The sequence below is a fragment of the Lissotriton helveticus genome, chromosome 7, assembly GCF_964261635.1.
Source record: "Lissotriton helveticus chromosome 7, aLisHel1.1, whole genome shotgun sequence".
NCBI lineage: Eukaryota > Metazoa > Chordata > Amphibia > Caudata > Salamandridae > Lissotriton > Lissotriton helveticus.
This window is the reverse complement of record NC_136068.1, coordinates 157,290,734-157,303,706: the sequence shown is the minus strand read 5'-3', so window position 1 is coordinate 157,303,706 and position 12,973 is coordinate 157,290,734. Positions and strand designations below refer to the sequence as shown.

The window sequence follows — 12,973 nt, the reverse complement described above, 5'->3', positions numbered from 1 at the left end:
AACCACTAAAATATCGAAAAAATATAGAATGCAAAAATATCGAATTCCTACCTCCAAACAGGTCAGTACAAAAATGTCGAATCAAAAATATCGTTGTAAAAAATATAGTTAGTCAAAATATCAAATTTTTAAAATGTCTTAAAAGTAATTGAAAATTTATAAAATAATAAATATAATTAACTTAAACATACTTAAAATACTTAAATAACCTTAAAATTAATAAATAATTAATTTAAGTAAAAAAAATAAACATACAATTTGATTTTGATTTTTTAATACATATATATATATATATATATATATATATATATATATATATATATATATATATATATATATATATATATATATATATACGTAATATATTAGTAAAATATATACAATATTTTTACCGTAGGATAGCGGGAGGATAACATTTACTATTACCACTCCAGTGAGTGCAAGAGTAGGGAAAGCGTTGGATAGCATAGGGGTAAAAATTACTATTCCCACTCCAGACAGTGCAAGAGTAGAGAAAGCGTTGGATAGCATAGGGGTAAAAATTACCATTCCCACTCCAGAGAGTGCAACAGTAGGGAAAGCGTTGGATAGCGTAGGGGTAAAAATTACTATTCCTACTCCAGTGAGTGCAACAGTAGGGAAAGCGTTGGATAGCGTAGGGGTAAAAATTACTATTCCCACTCCAGTCAGTGCAACAGTAGGGAAAGCGTTGGATAGCGGGAGGGTAACAATTACTATTCCCACTCCAGAGAGTGCAACAGTAGGGAAAGCGTTGGATAGCGTAGGGGTAAAATGTACTATTCCCACTCCAGTGAGTTTAACAGTAGGGAAAGTAATGATTTAATATATTATTTAAAATAAATTAAATATCAATACCAATAAAACATTAATTACAATTAATTACCAGTTTAATATTATGTAATAATTAGTTAATTAGAAATACAAATAAATATTAGTTATTAAAAACAAATGAACTATTCATAATTAATTAACAACTAATTAATTTTCAATAACAAAAACGAATTATTAATACAAATTAATACCAATTAATAATTAATTAACAGTAAATTAATTTTCAATACACAAAAAGTAATTTTAATATTTAATTAATTACAATTTCATTACTTCCCAGCATATTCCCCTATAAACCCACAACCTGCTACGGAAAATAAATTAATACAATTATCATAATTATCAAATCATTAATTATTAAAAATTAATTACCAATGAAGAGAAATTAATTACCAATTAAAATTTTATTAACAATAAATTAAAAATCAACACCAATAAATAAATACAAAATATTTACTTAATTACAATTAAATTACTTCCCACCCTATTCCCCTATAAACCCACAACCCGCTACGGAAAATAAATTAATACAATTAACATAATTATCAATTAATCTTTTCATAAAAATTAATTACCAATTAATAAAAATTAATTACCAATTAAAAATTATTTAACAATAAATTAAAAATAAATACTAATAAATAAATAAAAATATTTAATTAATTAAAATTAAATTACTTTCCACCCTATTCCCCTATAAACCCACAACCCGCTACAGAACTAAAAAGCTAAATTAAATTAAAAATAATTAATAATTGCTAAAAATGGATATTTAATTTAAAATAATTAAATTACTTCCCACCCTATTCCCCTATAAACCCACAACCCGCTACATAATTAAATTACGCTAAAATTAAATAACATAAAATTAATTACTTAAAAAAAATTAAAACATACATTACAAAAATAATATACACTTTTCACACATACACTAACATACAAAACACTTAGAAAAATTCGATATTATTAAAAATTCAATATATTTTAATGCCTATATTATATACTTCGATATTTTGACTTCGATATTTTGACAATCGATATTCCTTACCTTCCATTCGATATTTTTAACTACTATATTGTGTCCATTCGATATTTTGTCCATTCTATATTTTTAATTCAATATTATGACCATTCTATATTTTTACTTCGATATTATATGTCTTGTTACCTGACCAAAGTACCAGGGCTAAAGGAAATGGCATCAAGCACCCTGTGCCCCCGATAATATTAACCTCTTGTCCAGTATAGAGCCTCTTATCTGTGGAGCCTGGGAAAAGGTGGCAACTGCAGTCATGTGTTCTTTCTGTCCATTATGCCAACTTCACGACCCCGAGACCAACTGTATCAAGGGCTGTGCCAAGGATAGCAAATGGAATGCCTGTGATGGCAGTCACCACCCATGGCAATGATGGCGAAGAACAATAAGCCAAATGATACAGCTTACTAGAACTTTGTTTAATGCCGTTAAAACATTGTTGCTAATAGCTTCTGATGCTTCACTTTAAAAGTTGAATCAGAATTGTTTGTGTTTACTTAATGTGCTTGCTGAGCAATTTAAATCGGTCAGGCATTGTTATTTGATAACATAGCAATGCAACACCTTTTCAGGGGTATTAAGCACTATAAAAATGCAATTACAATACAATAGGCAGGAGGACAAAGCGGCGTCATTGCAATTGGGTGATTCAGCATTTTCTCATCACAAGCTGCAGGGTTGTGGAAAACTGCTATTTCAAGTATATTTTCAGGTCCTTCCTCAATTTAACCTTTCAGCGGCCTTGAACTCAGTTAGTTATGACACACTAATTCAAAGACTCAAAGAAGCCGGAATAGAGGGCACAGTGTTCGCTTGGATCACATCAAACCTACACAACAGAATACATTTCTTCCATACTCCTCCATTCTTTTCAAAACCATACAGCATTAAAGCATTAAAGCTGTTTAGTATCACCCACAAAGCAATACATGGCACAGGGCCTCTTATCATGAGGAAGAAAATCACCAAATACATACAACAAAGGAACATATGCTCTAGAAGGCACTCTGCCTTAAAATACCGGCATACTAGAAAAAAACATGGGTCGAACATCTTTTTTGGTTCAAGCAGTCAAACTATGGAATTTGTTACCCACAAAAATAAGATCCACTGGCAACCATCTAAGCTTCAGAAGATTAGTTAAGAGCTGGCTTTTCCCTACATGACCACAACACTACAAAACATAAAACCTCTGCTGTATATATACATGCATGTGTATATTTATTACCTACTGGTGGTTGTCAGTATGTAGGTATAGTTAGGACAATGTTTCAATAGGAAAAGCGTTTTTTTGACTTGGCTATATCTTTTGTGCTGTTTGATGAATCTGCACGAAATTTGCCTCACAAAGGGCCCCAGTGATTCTATTTGTGCATGTAAAGTTTTGGGGTGATCCATCAAGTGGGGGCCGAGACAAAGAGGGGTAAAAAAAACTGTGTCTCCCATGTTAATCCCCATAGGGTTTTTTAGCACAACTACAGCCCGAAATGCTGGACGGAATTACACCGAATTTGGCAGAAAGGTAGCTTTTGGTTAGCAGATCCCACTTCCAGTTATTTGGTGTAAATCTGTATAGTAGTTTTGGTGATATTAAAAGAAAACCAAAAATGTATATTTGGGCAGAGTCTAAAAACAGCGCTAATGGTGGGATCTGACTGCCTGCCAACACTTCAACCATGAAGTGTTGGCAGCCATCTTAGGACCAATATACATGATAGCAAATCATTGAAATACATTGTAGAAAATGGCATGGTTTTGAGTGTCACAAAAAGGAGAACATATAAAGGGTGATAGCAGATTTTAGTTACAATATAAATCATTTTTTGATGATACCATATTAATTTTATGCTGTGATTTAAGGGGATTTTACCCTGTGAAAAAGCTGTCTGCTAGGATTTCATGAATCATGTTTGAGAGAAACCTGTTTTCTCATGATTTTCCCATAGAGGTTATGAAAGGTGCTCCAGAAACTAAAATGAGAACATATGTTCAGTAAATTCTATGGCAGGACGGAGGCAAGGATTATGCAATTCTTCCTTCACTTTATTATGCATAGCAGGTTAAAAGAACATCGTATAAAAACACAATGAAACACAATAAACACAATAGACTACACATCCATTGAACCATAGGGGAGTAGTCTCCATGGTAACAACAGTCCAATCCTGTGACAGTTCACACTATATAATTCAATGACATCGCTTCCGCTTCCTCTTTCTTCACTGCTCGTCAGTTAAGTGGTATTCTTTACAATCTTCGCTTATCTGCGTGTATTATTATTGTATGCGTAGCGGTTAAGGCGTTTTTGATCATTCTTGCTAGCGTGTGTGCTTTGTTTGCTTAGCGCTGTAGGTTTGTGCCCGATAGCTTTATCTCCTTAATACGCGGATCGCACTGAGGGGATTCCGTTGGGCGCGTCATCACCGTGCGAGGCAGCTCTGTAGAGCGCTACCGCCGGCTTTGAGGTGCGATTGGGAGTGCAAGCGTTGAGCTCGTAGCCGGCCGGCTTCCCAACCAACTCTCTCCGTGTAACCGCTTCGCAGTGATTTCTTCCCCACACGCAATTGCAGCGCCACCTGGTGGTGCTTTATTTCTCTCGTTAGGGAGTGAATTTTGACAGCTTGGGATCTCCCTAGCTGTTTGAGCACCGGAGAGGAGGCTGCCTGGTTTATTTTGAAGGCGTTGATTGTGCTCTCACCCTCTTTAACAGGTCTTCTTCTCAAGACCATTTTTACTCCTCCTTTCAGGAGGCAGAAGAAGAATGGCCTCCACAGCGACTCCCACCTGCAGTGGACCATGCCCTTTCACATGCCATCTCTAGGGCGCTAGCCCCCCTGCAGGATAGGGTGGATCAGTTAGCCAAAACCATCCCGGGAGTGTTCAGTGATCCTAGTTTGGCAGAGGCAGGTCCCAGTGGCTCTCAAGTGGAGAGTAGGAAGGCCATGAAGCATCATGTGGTGCACTTGGAAGGGTTTGACAGGCTGAGAGAAACCTTCCTGAAGAGTGCGCAAACACTCAAACATGCACCCTGCCGGGAGGATGAGGAGCTTGGAGAAACTTGTGACACGGTCACCCCAAATTCGGACCCCGATGGCGGTCTTTCCCTTGAAGGGGAGGGTGAATCGGAGGGTGATATCTCCGCCGACGAGGATAATGACTCGGGTCGTCCCTGGCGCCCAGGACGGGGACGGGGACATTCGGACATGTTTGAACCCATGCAGATTTACCATTTACCATTTCCCTAAATCTACCCCTGAGGCGGAAGCCGGGGGCTATCTAGCGTTTTTACCACATTCTACCAGTGTGTTAAGAAAAGTTGTGATTAATTTGAAGTACTGCATATTTTAATTGTGTAAATATTTTAATGGTGCATTTTAGCTGTACTCACACGCACTTTGGGCGAGATTAAAGTCGCGCCAAAGACTATCTTCTTTTCGCTTTGTGCACTCCAGTGCAGCCGATTTCGGGGCTGGTACTGGAACTACACACACTCGGACGCCATATTGAGGGGAGAAAACGGGGGCGCTCTAGTTGATGCACGATCCCGCCCTCCCTGCCTACTTAAGGGATAGCTCACTACAAGTCGGTGATTTCCCTAAATCTACCCCTGAGGCGGAAGCCGGGGGCTATCTAGCGTTTTTACCACATTCTACCAGTGTGTTAAGAAAAGTTGTGATTAATTTGAAGTACTGCATATTTTAATTGTGTAAATATTTTAATGGTGCATTTTAGCTGTACTCACACGCACTTTGGGCGAGATTAAAGTCGCGCCAAAGACTATCTTCTTTTCGCTTTGTGCACTCCAGTGCAGCCGATTTCGGGGCTGGTACTGGAACTACACACACTCGGACGCCATCTTGAGGGGAGAAAACGGGGGCGCTCTAGTTGATGCACGATCCCGCCCTCCCTGCCTACTTAAGGGATAGCTCACTACAAGTCGTGATTTCCCTAAATCTACCCCTGAGGCGGAAGCCGGGGGATATCTAGTGTTTTTACCACATTCTACCAGTGTGTTAAGAAAAGTTGTGATTAATTTGAAGTACTGCATATTTTAATTGTGTAAATATTTTAATGGTGCATTTTAGCTGTACTCACACGCACTTTGGGCGAGATTAAAGTCGCGCCAAAGACTATCTTCTTTTCGCTTTGTGCACTCCAGTGCAGCCGATTTCGGGGCTGGTACTGGAACTACACACACTCGGACGCCATCTTGAGGGGAGAAAACGGGGGCGCTCTAGTTGATGCACGATCCCGCCCTCCCTGCCTACTTAAGGGATAGCTCACTACAAGTCGGTGATTTCCCTAAATCTACCCCTGAGGCGGAAGCCGGGGGCTATCTAGCGTTTTTACCACATTCTACCAGTGTGTTAAGAAAAGTTGTGATTAATTTGAAGTACTGCATATTTTAATTGTGTAAATATTTTAATGGTGCATTTTAGCTGTACTAACACGCACTTTGGGCGAGATTAAAGTCGCGCCAAAGACTATCTTCTTTTCGCTTTGTGCACTCCAGTGCAGCCGATTTCGGGGCTGGTACTGGAACTACACACACTCGGACGCCATCTTGAGGGGAGAAAACGGGGGCGCTCTAGTTGATGCACGATCCCGCCCTCCCTGCCTACTTAAGGGATAGCTCACTACAAGTCGGTGATTTCCCTAAATCTACCCCTGAGGCGGAAGCCGGGGGCTATCTAGCGTTTTTACCACATTCTACCAGTGTGTTAAGAAAAGTTGTGATTAATTTGAAGTACTGCATATTTTAATTGTGTAAATATTTTAATGGTGCATTTTAGCTGTACTCACACGCACTTTGGGCGAGATTAAAGTCGCGCCAAAGACTATCTTCTTTTCGCTTTGTGCACTCCAGTGCAGCCGATTTCGGGGCTGGTACTGGAACTACACACACTCGGACGCCATCTTGAGGGGAGAAAACGGGGGCGCTTCAGTTGATGCACGATCCCACCCTCCTCTTTACGCCCCCACTGACATGTTTAAAAACAATCCATCCTCCCGGCCACGCAGCGGACGGACGCAGCGGGCACGCCGGCGGCGCACCAAAGGCGCGCCAAAGGCAAGCCCGTCTGTGCCCGTCCGTGCCGAGCCCGGGCCTAGGGCCACGAACCCTGGTCAGCTCCAACCGGAATCAAGGTTGGTGTACTCACGCTTGGCTCTGATAAGCCTACAACTCTCTCCTAGCTCCAGCTGCACTCGCCATGATCCTGCTAGTCCATTGCATACTAGCAACTTCTCTTGTGTGAGCTGTAATACACGGATCTGGATTTATAATCACATCATTCGTAATAAGCTTCAAACTCCACATATAGGAACAGACATCGCTATGGCACTCATTAATGCACGTTCTGCTTGTAAACATCGTCAAGAAATAGCAGACCTAATTACTGATAACAATCTAGATGTTCTGTTCATTACAGAGACATGGATGGACGATGCATCTGCCCCCGATCTAGTTATCGCTGTGCCGCAGGGCTATAAGGCTCACCGACAGGATAGACAACGGAAAAAAGGTGGAGGATTAGCAATTATAGCTAGAGAAAGGTTCTCAATAAAAATACTCCCCATTCCGATTAACACATGTGAAGCCTTACAGTTTGCCATCAAGCTTACTCCCCTGATCAGTTTCAATGGAATACTGGTATACCGATCACCGGGAGCAAGGGCGGCGTTTTTAGTGGATATGGGTACCTTAATGGAATCTTTAATTATGGAAGAGTCATTCACCATATTGGGGGACATGAACTTCCATCTGGACAAAAAAGATGATAGGGACACTAGAGCACTCATCACCGATATGGCCACATGGGGACTAAGACAATTGATTACAGACGCGACACATCAAGCCGGTCATACCTTAGATTGCATATTCTCCAATATGAAGAACCTACATATATCTAACATTCAACCAATGCCCTGGACCGACCACAATGTGATATTTAGTAGACTTAACATTGGAGGAAAACTGAAGAAAACGAGTAACAATCAGACCCCACGACTGGTCAAAATCTGGAAAAACATTAACCAGACTGAATTAAAAAATCTTTTGGACAGTACTTGCCCGCTGCCGTTCATAGACCCAAAAACTGCTACCCAACAATATAATGATTGGATTGCCCATGCCACTAATCTGCTGGTACCAACCAAGACATTATCAAGCAATAGAAATACTCCAACCGCACCATGGTACACAGAAGAACTAAGGAGACAAAAACAGCAGAATAGAAATATGGAAAGGCAGTGGCGAAAAAAGTACAACCTGGAGGACAAAGCAAAGTATAAAGAATCCTTGAGCATTTATAAAACCATGATAACAGAAGCTAAGAAAACTTTCTTCGCAGCTCAAATTGAAAACGCCAAAAATTCTTCTAGGCAGCTGTATGACATTACCAGATCCCTGTCAGGCAACACCCCTGATCTAATCCCACCCCCCTCCCAATTCCTCTGTGATGAATTGGCAAAATTCTTCTTTTCGAAAGTGGCCGATATCTATCAGGCCTTCTCCTCGCGGCCCATAATATCTGACTCATTGGCCCCTCCTATGGCCAACGCCTTGATAAAGTTCAACCCACTTAATACAGACCAAATAAAGGCGCTGGTCTCCAACATCAAATCAGGATCGTCATTAGACCCCTGTCCTCTATCAGCACTTTTTCCGGTGATGGACACCCTCATCCCGGTCATCACCATTGTTTGTAATTCGATACTTACTTCCGGCATCTACCCAGATTCCTTAAAGAACACTTTGGTGAAGCCCCTGCTGAAAAAAGAAAACCTTGATAAATCAGATCTAAAGAACTATAGGCCTATTTCAAGCCTTCCATTCTTAGCTAAGGTGATAGAAAAGGCCATGAATAACCAGTTAGTTGAACATCTAGAGAAACATTCCCTTCTGGATGATTCGCAATTTGGTTTCCGGAAACATCACGGCACGGAAACGGCGTTAATTAAAGCTGCCGATGATATAAGGAACATCAGGGATCAGGGAGCGACGGCAATCCTAGTAATGCTGGATCTATCCGCGGCTTTCGACACGGTCGACCATAAGATCTTACTCGACCGTGTCGGAAAGTGTGCCATCCTCCTCAATGCAAGGGACCTAATCGCATCCTTTCTGGCTGACAGAACCCAGAGAGTCACCCTGGGTCCATATCAATCAGCTGAGATGTCGCTCCCATGTGGGGTTCCACAGGGCTCATCCCTAAGTCCGACCTTATTTAATATATACGTGTCGGACCTTGCCAATGTCATCAGAGCATATGGGATGAGCATAACCTCATACGCCGATGACACTCAACTGGTCCTAGCTATTAAAAACAATGGACCAGAGGTGGCAGAGCGCTTTCAATGTGGAATGCTAGCCATTGAAGAATGGATGGCAGCAAACTGCCTTAAGTTGAACGCCGGAAAAACGGAGGTGCTCATTTTTGGACCGCTCTCTCCTGACTGGTCAGCAACTTGGTGGCCTGCAGCGATGGGTGACCCCCCCACGCCGGCTGCTAAAGTTAGGAATCTGGGCATAATCTTTGATGAGGACCTCAACTTTTTAGCTCATGCAAACAAGGTAGCAGCAACAGCCCACCACAAGCTAAGGCTGATCAGGAAAATTCTCCCATTTCTACCGGACTCCGCTGCCAAAACCCTGGTCACTACCCTAGTATTATCGTCCTTAGATTACTGCAACGGTCTGTTTTTAAATGCTCAGGTAAGGGTGACCACCAAGCTTCAGACTATTCAGAATGCAGCTGCACGTCTGCTCTCTGGGACCCCTAAGTTCACCTCCATAGCGAGCACCATCAGGAAATATCATTGGTTGACCATCTCCAACCGAATAAAATTTAAATCCCTATGTATTGTATATAAACCATTGAACGATGCAGGGCCTCGGTACTTTTCGGATCAGTTTAGTTTCTATAAACCAAACAGACAGCTTCGATCGGCTAATTTAAATTTACTAGCCACCCCTCGAACAAAAACTCTCTTGGGGAGACCGACGCTTTTCGGTTGCAGCTTCCAAGCTGTGGAACTCCCTACCCCTGCATATTAGGATGTGCCCTTCCTTGCTACTGTTCCATAAGGGCCTTAAGACGTGGTTGTTTGACCAATAATCTGTTCAGCACTTGGTGAGCTTTCAGGATGATTAAGGGAAAACTAGCGCCAAGACACCTAAGGGTAATCGTGCGCTTAACAAATGGCAAAAATAAATAAATAAATAAAATTCTAGGTCATCCAAGTGGTTCCCTGACACCAAAGGTGGAGGAGTACGTGGTGGCTAAGATTCGCCAGCCTCTGGAGAGGGACGTTAAAACTAGGATGAGGGGAGAATGCCCCCGGCCTTCGCTCAAAGGGAAAGTGGCGTACACTCCAGAGATAGATGAGAAACTTTGTACCTTGTTAACCAAATATATGCAAGACCCCAAAAAGGGTATATATAGATCGTGGAGAAATTATCAGGATAAACTCCTGGATGTGGTGGGGCCCTTGACCCAGATCATCCAACTGGCGGAGCGGTCAAAAGAATCTGGAAACCCTTTGTCTACGGACATAGCTGCGGGTTGGGCACAGCGAGCGATATGCCTTCTCGACAACGTGAACTGCGCCCAGGCAGCGGAGAGGAGAATATCCCTCCTCATAAAGATTGATCCGAAATTAGGGGACTTAGCTACCTCTGAGGCGGGCCCTGCAGATCAGGGTAAACTTTTTGGTGAATCGTTTGTCAAAGAGTTGAACAAATTTGTCACCACTTTTTTTCCAGGGCGTGTTTTTGCCGGGGCCAGGAGAGGCAGGGGTCGTTCCTCCGGCCGCTCCCAGCAGCAAGGCCCCTCCAATAGAGGTCAACAGCAACGGAATAATGGCTGGAACGACAGTCGTCAGGGAACCTTCTATCCCAGTAGAGGTTCCGGAAGAGGGAAAGATCGGAACAACAGAGGAGGTGTGAATGACCCTGGAGGTCCCTCTGGTAAGAATGACCCTTTCTTCCCCTCAAGGTCTAGAGGGGAGGCTCCTAATCTCCTCTCACAATTGGGGAAAGATAACATCAGACCCGTGGGTATTGCAGACAGTAAGGGGTTTCCACATAGAGTTCTATGGCACCCCCGTTCAGACGGTGCGCCCAAGACCCTTACATTTCTCAGCAGAAGAGGAGAGTTTGATAGAGACCAAGATTTCGAATCTTCTAAGGAAAGGAGCTGTTTGCAGGTCGGTACTTCATCCAAATTGTTTCCTCATCAACCTTTTCCTAGTAGAGAAAAAGGACAAGGGCTTCAGACTGGTTATCAATCTAAAAGAGTTCAACGAGTGGCTGGTTTACTGTCACGTCAAGATGGAGGGGATACACTTACTTGGATATCTTCCTTCCGGGGGATTGGATGGTCCGAATCGACCTGAATGATGCTTACCTGATGGTTCCCATTTTTCCCCCCTCACAGGCGATTTCTCCAGTTTGCTTGGATAGGGCAAATTTTTGAGTTTTGAGCGCTGCCCTTCGGCCTTTCATCAGCCCCATGGTGCTTCACGAAGCTCTTGCACCCAGTGGTGGAGATGCTTCGCCAAAGGGGAGTGAGAATGATTATCTACCTGGACGATATCCTGATTTCGGATCAGTCTCGGGTGCATCTCACCCAGAACGTGACCATGACTATTGCATTACTCCAAGATCTGGGTTTTGTAATCAATGCTCATAAGTCGGAACTGCCTCCAGCACAGCAGATGGTCTTCCTGGGTTTTCTCATAGACTTCGTCTCGGCGTCCTTGAGTTCGCCAGAGCCAAAGGTGAACAAGATACAGAAAGAGCGGTCACAGGTTCTGCGGAGAGACAGAATTTCGCTGCGCAAGCGCGCCAGAATAGTGGGATTGCTCTCCTCTTCGATCCAAACCATATTCCCCGGCCCATTGCATTACAGGGCTCTTCAGAGATTAAAAACTCAGCATCTACGGAGAGGTCTGGCCTATTCGGAGATCATCTCGTTATCAGAGGAGGCCAGGATCGAACTTCAGTGGTGGATCGACCACATGTCGGCCTGGAATGGTCGGGCGATCTTCGGGTCGTCCCCGGACTTGGTGATCGAATCGGACGCCAGCAGATCAGGCTTGGGAGCCAGATGTGGAAACATATCGATGGGAGGCAGATGGTCGGAAGAGGAACTCCAGTTGCACATCCACTGCCTGGAGCTGCTGGCAGGATCCTTTGCGGTGAAGTCCCCGACCAAGGGCAGGATCTCTTGTTGCATTCTGTTGAGGATGGACAACATTTCTGCGGTGCAGTACATCAATTGCCTGGGCGGCCCTCGATCACTGGCCGTATCCAACCTGGCGAGGGACTTCTGGCAATATTGCCTCCAGAAGCAGATCTCAGTGATGGCGGAGTACCTTCCTGGCCTGCAGAACACGGTGGCGGATTGGAACTCCAGGAATTTCTCTGATTCCAACAATTGGCAACTCGATTGTGCAGTCTTCCTGGCTTTGATGGCCAGATGGGGCCCTTGCAGTCTGAACCTTTTTGCTTCATGGTTAAACCATCAACTTCCGCGCTTTGTCAGCTGGAGATCGGATCCGGAGGCCACAGCGGTGGATGCTTTTCTTCAGGACTGGTCGACGGAGTACCCTTACGCTTACCCACCTATCATGATGATACCCAGAGTGGGGGCCCAAGTTCGACATCAGGCAGCATCCATATTGTTAATTACACCAGTCTGGAGAGCACAGGCCTGGTTCCCGACACTAATGGAGTTGTAGTGGCATTGTCTGATATAGCTGCCCTCATTCCCTTCAATTCTCAAGGATCCCCAGGAGGGCCTACTTCCTCTAGTGCTTCAGGGCCATTTGCAACTCATAGAGTGGAAGATTTCAGCGGACCTTGGAAAGATGACCAGCTTTCTTCAGACGCTGCACACCTCATCCAACAGGCATGGGCACCAGGAACGATCAAGAGGTATTACTCGGCTTGGAGACAATGGCATCGTTGGTGACTGGAGAGACACGTGGATTCCATGGGGGCACAAGTTACTCATATTTTAAATTTTTGGGCGGAATTATCCCAAAAAGGCCTGGCATACGGAACGGTTAACTCAATTC

The 12,973-nt window shown here is 43.2% G+C and overlaps 1 protein-coding gene across 1 annotated transcript in view; it reads right to left on the bottom strand.

The window, feature by feature from the left end:
- LOC144768973 (piezo-type mechanosensitive ion channel component 2-like) overlaps window positions 1-12,973 on the bottom strand; it is a 700,333-nt gene that overhangs the window by 218,914 nt on the left and 468,446 nt on the right. The gene's annotated exons all lie outside the window — the stretch shown is intronic.